Source organism: Cyanistes caeruleus, chromosome Z (assembly GCF_971803275.1).
Source record: "Cyanistes caeruleus chromosome Z, bCyaCae1.hap1.1, whole genome shotgun sequence".
Taxonomy (NCBI): Eukaryota; Metazoa; Chordata; class Aves; order Passeriformes; family Paridae; genus Cyanistes; species Cyanistes caeruleus.
This window is the reverse complement of record NC_141732.1, coordinates 7,573,429-7,583,994: the sequence shown is the minus strand read 5'-3', so window position 1 is coordinate 7,583,994 and position 10,566 is coordinate 7,573,429. Positions and strand designations below refer to the sequence as shown.

Genomic DNA, 10,566 nt, shown 5'->3' with positions numbered 1-10,566 from the left:
TGGCCAACTCCGACTCCTTTTTAAAGTCCCAAAGATTCCAAAGGTTCCAAGGGTCTCTAAGGTCCCAAAGGTTCCAAGGGTCTCTCAGGTCCCTGTTGTTCGGGCGCCGTTTGAAGAGTTTGGTGGGAGAAAATGCAGCACTCAATACGAATGATCAGCAAATCTCATTTATTGGTAACTCTAAAACCACTTATATAGCATCAATAATTAGGCTCATACATAGTGCAAAAGCAAGCTCATTATTGGATATTTCATTTAAGGTCAACTCCACCTAATTCTACATTCCTGTGATAGCTCATCTATGCTGAATTCACATTCTTCTGATCACAGCATCCTGTTCTCAGTTAACAGTTATCACCAAGGCCTTCCTGACTTTTGCAACATCTCACACCAACTGTACTCCATTGTCTAACTCTTTCCCAGCTAACTGCTGCATGGGAATATGACCTTTGCTCTCTAGCCATTCCTCTATAATTCCCCCATTTTCTTTTTGTACTAACAAAACTGTAGAAGTAGCCTTTTTTACCATGTTTTGCAAGCATTGCAGTATGCAAGGAATGCAATCACAATGATCAATATAACAACAATTGCCATTTGTGCCAAATTTTTTAACCATCCTGTAAGACCTAGGGATTGAAACCATTCCTCTAATGGATTTGTTTGCATGGTTAATTTTTTCATATTGCTCTGTAGTTGTTGAAGACGAGTATGAATAGACACTGAATGGTCAGAAAGATTCATGCAACACATCCCATCAAAGTCTTCACAGCCATGACCCTGTGCTAATAGCAAAAAATCATTAGCAGCTCTATTCTGCAATACAGCATGCCTAACACTGTTCATATCCAAAAGCAAATCAGACAAAACCTTTGATGTAATGTTAAACTGTTTACCTGTCCAACATGCCAGTTGTCGTAACTGTGTTAAAGCTTGAGCACTAGATACTCCAGGTGTAAAAATAGATGACACAATCACTGTAGGATGTTCCCAAAGTTCTACCTGATCTTTGCATTCTGGCCCCAATTGGAACACACTTCTCTTTGTTCGTAACCTGGTTCTATTGGCTCCTAATAGTTGCTGTATAGTGGGTGCAAACAATGTCAATTTCCCAAAATAACAAGGCCCACCATAGATGTTTGCTGGCAGTCCTTGCCATGCACAATCTCCACAAATTAGAAAAATACCAGGTGGTAATTGTAAAGGTGTACTGCTAGAATTTACTTTACGAGACCAATTGCCACAGTATGTATCATTATTTTGCAAATATAGCAAATTTTGTGGAGAAACATTTGTACCATTTGGCCCATGAGACTTTTTTGCATGATTGCTCCTAGCCCTATTGACAAAATTTAAACAGTAATTGCTAGGGGCTGAACCTAACAGTCATAACTCTTGCGGTTCTGACCCAGTAACATTTAAACCTGTAGCAATGTTCCAATTTTGAGCACCAATGGGATTTGCCTGAATTAAACCTTTGTCACAGATATTGATCCTGAATTTACCTGATGGAATTTCATATAATGTTTTGTTTGCTTCCTTGGGTGTTTTCCAATTCTTTCTCCAGTTTTTAAACATTGTGGCATTGAGTGAATCATCTAAAGGTGTGCCCACTAAACAAGTTCGAAAAGGATCTGAAGGGGTAGCCATTGAAAGGCAAAAATTATCCTGTCCAGTTTGATTAGCCCATGTTACCCACATATTTTGTCTCTCATCCATGTCAATCAAAAACCCTTCATTTCCCTTTATCATAGTAAACCACAACAACAACCTGATCAGAAATAGTCCTTTAAGAACTTTAAAAAGATTGCGGCAGTTCCGCGAGCATCTTGGCTGGATCCCATGTGAGATCTTGCTTCCCTTTTCTTTTACCCCTCTGCCTTGCCTGTCGATTCGGTTGCTTCGAACCACGGGGTGTTCCATCTTCTCGGCAGCAGGGATAACTTTCAGGGAAAGACCCTTTCTCTCGAGACTGCCGTTTTAAGAATTGCTCCCAATTTTTATTTTTTACCCCTGGGATATCACACCTGACTTGTGTAAGTGTCTTATGACAACGTATTGTGGTTATTTCAATAATAAACGGTAAAGGGGTAGTAGGATGATAACAATAGTTTTCTGGATTTACCCCAAAAGCAAAAATCTCCCACCATCTATCAGATCCTTTTTCAAATTGTCCTGTTTGCACACCTTCCTGTAATGCAATCTCAGTTAAATTTCTTTTAAAGCTGTAACACTCTGTACAAATCCCTCTTGGAGATCTACCCCACTTAGAATGTATCCACCACTTTTCCTTACACACCTTACAAATGTAACATACAAAAGGATAACATTCACAATTCGTTACTGTACACAAGATTTTCATGTGAGAGTTCATCAGATCCCGTCTCTATGTTGATGGTAGAGAACGAGAAGTATCTGCTAAATTTTCTGGATCAGCGGAAGGTAAATCACTGGGATTAGCAGCACTGGGATCAGCAGGTTTAGTCCATCGGCTCGGCACCCAGACAGGCCCTGTGGGGGTAGACACACAAAGATAACCACGTCCCCAGTATAGTACCTTGCTAGGACCTCCCCACAGACCTGTTTTTGGATCTTTATAGCGAACCCATATTGAACTTTGAGTTTTTTCTGCTTCAGGTGCACTATGGCGTATTGCTGCAGGCAAATCGCTGTTTCCAAAGATACACAGAAAATTTAAAACAAATAAGCAACGCAATAATCTTTCTTGTGGATCTTTGATCTCTCTAAATTTGTTCAGATATTGCTTCAAAGTACCATTAGCTTGTTCTACTATTGCATGACCTGTGGGGGAATGAGGAATCCCTGTTATGTTTGATTCCCCATGATTGCATCACCTGCTTAATTCTACTTCTACAATAAGCAGGCCCATTGTCTGTTTTGATAGAACGTGGAACTCCCATGACTGCAAAACAACCTACTAAATGTCTCTCAACATTCCATGCTTTCTCACCAGATTGAGCTGTAGCCCAGATGTAATGACTGTAAGTATCAATGGTGACATGTACATACTTAACTCTCCCAAACTCTGCAACATGAGTAACATCCATTTGCCACAACTCATTAGCCTGTAATCCTCTAGGGTTTACCCCAAGACCCAATCCACTGCCTTGATTGTGAAAACTACAAATAGGACAAGCTTTGACAATAGCCCAAGCCTCCTCTAAAGGTATCTGAAACTCCCGATGGAGACCTTTTGCATTTTGATGAAAGATGGCATGAGCTTCTCTAGCTAATGTCTGTGGTGGGACAGGACTATTTTGTGTCAATGAAACCAGTCGATCTGCCCTAGCATTTCCTTCTCCTAAACCCACATCCCATTTGTGGCTACGAATATGGATAATAGCAAAGGCAGCAGTCCTCAACTTTACTGCTCTTTGAAGCTGCAAAAACAGTTCATATAAGCGAGGGTTTTTTACTTCCTTGATGTCTGCATTTTCAATACGTTCACTCACTCCTGCAACATATAAAGAACCAGTTACCACATTAACAGGACCCTTAAACTGCACCTAAACCCAAACAACAGCAACCAATTCCAGAGTTTGTAATGTGTCCTCCTTTTGAGCTGGAATAATGTGATGATTCCATTGTCCTTCTGAATTTTGCCATGTAGCAGCAGCTGTACGAGATTTCTTTCCAGCATCAGTGAACACAGTTGATGCCTCTGGTAATGGCACAAATGATTGTTTGGGCTTTTCAATCCAATTCTGCTGGCCTATCCATCGTAGTGGTATTCGAGGCACTTCCTCAGTACTGACTACACTGCTGTTGTCAAGCAGTGCTTTTTGCAATGTGGAGCTGTGAATTAAATACCAGTCTAAAGTGTCCTTTTTTATTGGTATCTGAATTACAGCTGGATCTGCACCCATAATCTGCCACAATCGCTTCCTCCCTTGTTTTATCAAATTTGCTAAAATTTCAATTTTTTGAATTAAGGTATGTCTCTGTTGAAGTGGTGGCAATAACCACTCTAATACCCATATTTCCCCTGTTTTCTTTTGTTGTTGCGTTAAGGCACCAATGAGATGTTGAGGTCCAAACCATACAGTAAGGTTAATGTCCAAGTCTGGATCTCGCCTATGAACAACACCTGTCTGGATACAGTCCATTATTTTATTGAGAGTTTCTTGTTGTTCACTGGTGACCTGTATAGGTGCTGTAGGATCAGTTCCTTTTAACAAAGGTCGTAAGGGTTGTAAAAGTTCATTAGGAATACCTACAACAGATTTAAGCCGTTGCAAATCTCCTAGCAATCGCTGAGCATCATGAACAGTATGAAGTGACATGTTCAATGACAGTTTCTGAGGGGCAACATACTGCTCAGTTAAAGTCCACCCGAGATATTTCCATGGGGATGACTGCTGTATTTTCTCAGGTGCAACAATCAGTCCATTCTGAAGTAGTTGTGTTTGAATGTCCTGAACTTGTTTATCTGCAAAAGGTTGTGACTGAGCAAAAAGAATATCATCCATATAGTGATAAATAATAGTTGTAGGCCATCGAGCACATAGTGCCTGCAAAGCATTGTCAACATAAAGCTGACACAAGGTAGGAGAATTACGCATACCCTGTGGTAAAACTGTCCATTCAAATCTCTTGTCTGGTTCTGCTCAATTTAATGATGGCAAGGTAAAAGCAAATCTGCAAGTATCCTGTTCATGCAATGAGATAGTGAGAAAACAGTCTTTTAAATCAATTATTAACAAGGGCCAATCTTTTGGTAACACTGCAGGATTGGGCAAACCAGGTTGTAGTGCCCCCATTGGCGCCATTTGTTCATTTACTGCACGTAAGTCGTGCAGCAATCGATATTTCCCAGATTTCTTTTTTATAACAAAAATAGGAGTATTCCAAGGACTTGTTGACAGTTTTAAATGTCCTTGTTGATATTGTTCCAGCACTAATTGATGAGCTTGTTGCAGACTTTCCCTTTTTAAAGGCCACTGTTCAACCCATACTGGTTCCTGAATTATCCATTTAAGTGGGAGTGGGAAAGTCCAAACACTGGCCTCTATTCTAAAGGGTGTTCGTTGGTCAAAATAACACCAAGTTGTGACAGAATATCTCGTCCAATTAGACACTGAACTTTGTCTGGTAATGGAACAATTGACAAAACAGAATTGATGACCTTCCCATCTAATTGAATCTGAATTTGTGGAGGCCTTTTTGCCAGAGTTAAGCCTCCCACCCCTGTAACAGGAACCATACTAGGCAACAAAGGCCATTCCTGGGGCCAATATTGTGGAGCAACAATACTTGAGTCCGCCCCACTATCCAATAGTCCTTCTAAGTGGTGGGATTCTCCGTTATAATTGAGAACAACTGTTCACTTGGCTCGAGTGTTTAAGTCCAGAGTAAGCAATGTAAGTCCTCCTGTAGAACCAAATCCACCCTGTCGTGGTTTTAAACCAGTAACTAAAAAAACTACTTATTTCTTGTTGTGAGATATGGATTAAAACAAGAGCAAAACAGGCTTAAGACTTAAAAGGAATAAAGACAGTTTATTAACAAACTACAAGAATAGGAATACCAGAATAAACTTTCAGAAAACCCCCTTATCTTCCACATCTTAACTATTTCTCTGTACACATGACAACATAGAGACAAATAACTTTAGGATTCTGGGGGTTAAAAACAGTCTTAATTCCTGCTACAGTCTTTCATCAGTCTTTGTAGAGAAACAGAAGTCTCTTTCTGTTAGCTTACGGAGTTTCTCACTAGAAAACTATTTTTCATCATAGTTTTCTATTTCTCTAATGCCAGCTGCCCGGAAATCTGTCATTAAATCTTCTCCTCTCATTTCACATCTCCGAGGTGTGTATGGGTCACAGAGTTTAGGAATCTTATTTTTAAGGATAAGTTATTCAAAGGCAGAAGTCTTCTCCATTTGTCTCTGTGAGCCTTCCTGGAAAACAGTTTTCTCTTTGCCCTCAAAGCTTCAAAATCTTCACTCAACTCAGTTCCAGCAACTCACAGTATCACAAGCACTCTCTCTCTCTTCTGCTCAAAAGTTACACTTTGTATATCTCATTCCTCCTAATACTCTTATCATGAATTAAAGGAGTCTTTTTATACTATTATTGTCCATCTCCATAGCTTTAACAGAAAGATATTTCAGCTGTAAAGCATCTCTTTATTCTCTCTTTCTTATTTAAACTTAACTCTTTTCTTCACTGTTTTTTAGTGGTTCTATGATGTCTCTTCTATGTTGATTGTCTCTCTCTCTGTCTTTCTGAGAAAAGGAGTAATCTGTATGTTTATCCAAGTAGTAAAAGAATTAAAAGCTTTAAAAGAACTGCAAGAGTTCATGGTGTTAAGTTTCAGTCTAGCAGCAAAAACTGAAAATCAAGCTCGGCTGACCAGCGCTGCTTCTCTTCCCCCTCCCCCCCCTCCACCCCACGGCCTTGTAGGCCTGGAGAGGGGGGGGAAGGAGGCCGAGACAGAGCCTTGCTACCTTGTCCGAAGCTGGAAACCAAAGAGAGCAAAAGAATTTTGTCTGTACTTCTTAAGGGGGTGTTTATAAGTTGAATTCACTTTTTAATGGTCAGATCTGCTGTCAATTCTTGGAAATGACCGATAATTGGTCAGGAGAAAAAACTCCCATCAGCCACCAGCAGCTTCAACTTCCTCTCCCTCCAAGCTGTCTTAAAGGTAAAGCTACCCCATGACACACCCGTACCCCGTGATTGATTTTTCAGTGGTGTCAACTGATGGGTACATTGTGGCAGTGGCACCAATTGTGCAATTCGCTGTCCTTTATCAATTCTAGTTGGTGGTGCCAATGTATGTGCCATGATATATATTTCACCAAAATAGTCCACATCAATTACTCCAGGTAAAATAAATAGTCCCATAAGACTAGCAGATGAACGCCCCAACACTATTGCACCCATAGCTTTTCCATTTATTATCACTGGTCCAATAATTCCCGTGGGAATCTTGTAGGGCTGTGATGTCAATAAATCCACAGTCACTGAGGCTGCCAGGTCCAGACCAAGGCTCCCTGCTGTGGCAGGCTGGAGGGAAGTTGCACTGATGTTCCAGCAGCTGCTATTTGTGTCCTGGCACGGCGGCTTCTCACGCTGGCTTTCCCGTTTCCCAATCGCCGGCGGCAGACATTATCAGCGTGGGTATTGGACCGACACTGATTGCACCAAACAGACGATACAGTACATTCCTTTCGAATATGTCCAAGGTTGCCACAGCGAAAACATTTGAATCGAGAGGCTGGAATCCTGCCATTGTTAGTTGTAGCCACTTGTAGGGGTGCAAGAGCTGCTAAAACCTGACTCTGAGTAGATGCAGCCTGCTTTTCTAAAGCTTCTAAAACCTGACTCTGAGTAGATGCAGCCTCCTTTTCTAACCCTTGCCCTAGTTCTTTAATTGCTTGGACTAACATTGCCTGTGAACCCACTGGTATATTAGACATTCTCTCTAATGCCTCCTCAATAGTCCAATTAGCACTTACGGAATTTAAAATTGACTTGGTTGCTGGATTACAATTTTGTAAGGCACATTGTTTTAATAATGCTCCCCTCATATATTCAGGAACACCTGCCCGTTCTATAGCTGTAGCCGCTTTATCAATAAATGCTCCAAATGACTCATCTCGCCCCTGTTTAATACCCATATAAGATGGAATTCCTCCTGGCTCCTTAATCCGATCAAACGCAGCTCATGCCAATCGCATTCCTTCTTTCAATTTATCTGGTCCCAAAACAGCTTGTGCCTCCACTTGACTATATGCTCCTAATCCCAGAAGTTCTTCCAAAGTTAATCCATGCAGTGGATCACCTGCCTGCCTTTGCACATTTACACTTTCTTGACAATAAGCTTGCCAGTGTGCATTAAACAACAACTGCTGATGCTTAGAAAGATTCAACTTCATAATGCTCCTATAATCTGCAGGCAACAAAATCTGTGTACCCCACAAATAATCAATCATCTGTCTAACCGGTTCACTGGTCACTCCAAACTGACTGACTGTAGATCGCAACTGTCATAACCACTTCCAATCTAAAGCTGTAATTTGAGTTTGTATTCCTCCCCCTTGCATCGGTGCAAAGGTTACGGGACATACTACTTCCAATACAGCGTCTGTCATTTCCTGATCTCCTTCTTGCAAAACATTCCGTGCCAACGTAGCCCATGTCTCCCTTCTTTCCCGTGCAACAGTCTCACCTAACTCATGTCCTACCCCAGGGACAGATTTATTTCCCATAGGAGAGGATGGTAACGGTGCCGAAGGCTCCGTTCCAGAATCAAGGTTAGTAGGTGAAGGAATTTGAGACAACACAAAAGAATTAGCAGCTGCAGCAGAGGTCAGTGACTGCGTGGGGGGGATTAAGATGTGTTCGTGGCGGGTGGCAATGGACATTCATTAATTCCCTCTAATAATTTATTTTTTGACATAGCTGCAGATGCCTTTGTGGCAGCTGCCTGTTCAGCTTGATACTGCAAAAGAACATTATGAACTGTCCGCCACAGCTTTCCCAATTTTTTAGCAGTTTTATCATCATCTAAAGTAGCTTCCCACAATTTTTCTTCAAACTTTCACCACTCACTTAATTCATGGACTGTATGGGGATTCTGAAAACAACCCTGAGCATACCCATAAGCAAGAAGTTCAGGAAGCTCCTTGCACAAATCAAAGTTTTTAACCTGTCGCTTTTCTAAAAAGCAGGTAAATAAATCATATGCTGCTTGCCTTTCCATCTTACCATCAGCACTGTTGCAGCCCTACAAGGTTTCGGCAGCACGTTACGGCAGGACTCTCCTCTAAGGTCGCCTGGGCACGGCAACCCTACTGTGTGATCAGAACCCTCCTCCGAGGTTGCCTGGAATGCAGCACAGCTGTTGCTTTTCGCCGTCCTTGCTGCAAAGGACCCGTCCCCTGTCACCACTCACTTGGCCAACTCCGACTCCTTTTTAAAGTCCCAAAGATTCCAAAGGTTCCAAGGGTCTCTAAGGTCCCAAAGGTTCCAAGGGTCTCTCAGGTCCCTGTTGTTCGGGCGCCATTTGAAGAGTTTGACGGGAGAAAATGCAGCACTCAATAGGAATGATCAGCAAATCTCATTTATTGGTAACTCTAAAACCACTTATATAGCATCAATAATTAGGCTCATACATAGTGCAAAAGCAAGCTCATTATTGGATATTTCATTTAAGGTCAACTCCACCTAATTCTACATTCCTGTGATAGCTCATCTATGCTGAATTCACATTCTTCTGATCACAGCATCCTGTTCTCAGTTAACAGTTATCACTAAGGCCTTCCTGACTTTTGCAACATCTCACACCAACTGTACTCCATTGTCTAACTCTTTCCCAGCTAACTGCTGCATGGGAATATGACCTTTGCTCTCTAGCCATTCCTCTACAGCCTGGTATTCCAAGATGACCTGTTGGTGGACCATGCTCTCTTGGTCCACTAAAATTATTTGCCCCCCACATGAGGAATTTATTGAATGCCAGTCAAAGTCATCATCAAAGATCACATCGATCCATTTGAATTTTGATGAGACTTGTAATGCCAATGTGCAGTTACCATCATTGGTGACTGTCATTGCAACATCTTTCCATTTAACAGAGGGAATGGCTGCCACGAATGTGAAAAATAAAGCTCATCTTGCCTGTTGGGGAGACAAACAGTTGCATTTGACTAAGAAAGTGTTGAGTGAGTTGCTGACTGATGTTGATAGTATTAGGCATGCCACCCATGCAGAATCTTGCAGCTATAGATTTTTTGTTATTAGCACATGGACACGGGTGTGAAGATTTTGAAGGAATGTGTTGTTTTAACTTATCTGAGCACTCCCAAAATATTGATAAATAAATGGCAGGACTACATGAAAACATGAAGCATATCAGAGAATGACATGATCCTTTTTCATGCTAGTTTGGGTTTAAGGGGTTGGTGGCAGACCTTGGTCAAGAGGGCAATAATGTTACTGATTGTATTTCTAAGCTTTCTGCTGCTTCTTCCTTGTTTGTTACAATGCATTCAACAAATGTTGCACCATTTAGTTCCTCCAATTTTAAAGAAAAGAAGGGGAGATGTAGGACCCTGAGCTGCATTAGAACAAATTTGACCATAAAGAGAAAGAGTTAAGAAGGTGGGCAAGGTTATCAGACAGGGAAGGAACAGTTGTGGTCAGCAAAAGAACACAAAGGAAGAGCCAAAGGAGATGAGAGATAGAAAAGTTGAACACACAAGTTTTGGTCCCATATACACAAATGTAATTATCCAATACAAATGCTTACAAGGATGTGTGCAGCCAGTTCTACAGGAGATACTTGTATGAATAGATCTATATACAGTATAAAAGTAACCAAGCTTAGAGAATAAACAAATGATCTGATCCTCCTATTGGTGCTGTGTTATTCCTGTTCCTGCATGAAGAAATGAAGACCCTGGCACTGAACCTATGACAATGACTAGCAGAGAGCCTCAGGATACCCCTACTCTCATGTCAATAAATTCTGAGTTGTGATTTAAATCTGTCAGAAAATGAAAATGGTAAAAATTAAACATTTTCCAGCTGTTTCTCT

General features: G+C 41.2%; 1 pseudogene; it reads right to left on the bottom strand.

Moving 5' to 3' along the window:
• Positions 1-359: 359 nt before the first annotated feature.
• Positions 360-1,377, bottom strand: LOC147648069 (syncytin-A-like; annotated as a pseudogene).
• Between the last annotated feature and the right edge of the window lie 9,189 nt (positions 1,378-10,566).